General features: G+C 35.8%; 1 protein-coding gene across 1 annotated transcript in view; it reads left to right on the top strand.

The window, feature by feature from the left end:
• The window catches only part of LOC107089324 (5-hydroxytryptamine receptor 3A-like), a 24,857-nt gene that overhangs the window by 4,361 nt on the left and 19,568 nt on the right, over positions 1 to 928 (top strand). The window lies entirely within an intron of this gene.

Below are 928 nucleotides of genomic sequence, written 5' to 3'. Positions count from 1 at the left end.
AATTATATATATATATATATATATATATATATATATATATTCACGTCTGATTAACAACTGAATAGTATACTACCATATAACCTTGTTTTCAATGCATTTTTTTTATGTTACCAGTAGAAAGTAAATTAGTCTTTATTCCATTAACATTTTTTTTGATGCCTTATAGTTTTGAACACTGCAATAGATTAACATAAACTACCTCTAAATCATTCTGAAATATAGCAAATATACAGATGCCAACATCTGTCAGCTATGGCTGTTTCTCAATTCACAAGAATGCGAGTATGGACCCGTGTCCTCCCCAAGTATGTTCTTGAGAAGAACAGAGAAATGTATGGACTTTGGGAAAACGGGAGCAGCATAAATATGGGTCAATTCAAACTAAAGCATACTTGTGACGTAACCACACGCTCGGCTTGTGTGGAGCTGCATTTTACCTCCTGTTATTTATAGTCTCTAGATAATAAATTATTATTTAGTTTATTTAGTGGGGCAATAATAATCAACACAGTCAGAAAAACATAAATTAAATGAACAGTTTGCCAAATAAAACAAAAGAAACAAAAAATTTCCATCAGAGCCAGCAGTACTTCACACAAGGCTATGCCATGAGATGTTTGCCGCAGACGGGTTAACGTTAGCCCTGGCTGCGGTTAGAGTCGCAGGTCCGCTGGTTGCCACGGTCCTCTCAACATCTGAACTTTTTTCAATTAAGAACTAAATCAGTAAATGGGCTAAGCTTAAAAGCATAATGCTCTTGATTCAAATGATCTTAAAATACTTTTATAGAACAGCAACAAAAAAGAGAATTTTTAACTTAATAATCTAGCCTCTGTAAGCGCTCCGCTGGAAGCTGCTGCCATGCATGATGGGACAGCTCTAGAACGGACAAGTCTGCTTTGATGCATACTCGGTAAAGAAGGAGCGG

Source organism: Cyprinodon variegatus, unplaced genomic scaffold, assembly GCF_000732505.1.
Source record: "Cyprinodon variegatus isolate N-32 unplaced genomic scaffold, C_variegatus-1.0 Scaffold12, whole genome shotgun sequence".
Classification (NCBI taxonomy): Eukaryota; Metazoa; Chordata; class Actinopteri; order Cyprinodontiformes; family Cyprinodontidae; genus Cyprinodon; species Cyprinodon variegatus.
Note: the sequence above shows the minus strand (reverse complement) of the source record. Positions and strands in the feature narration are given on the sequence as shown.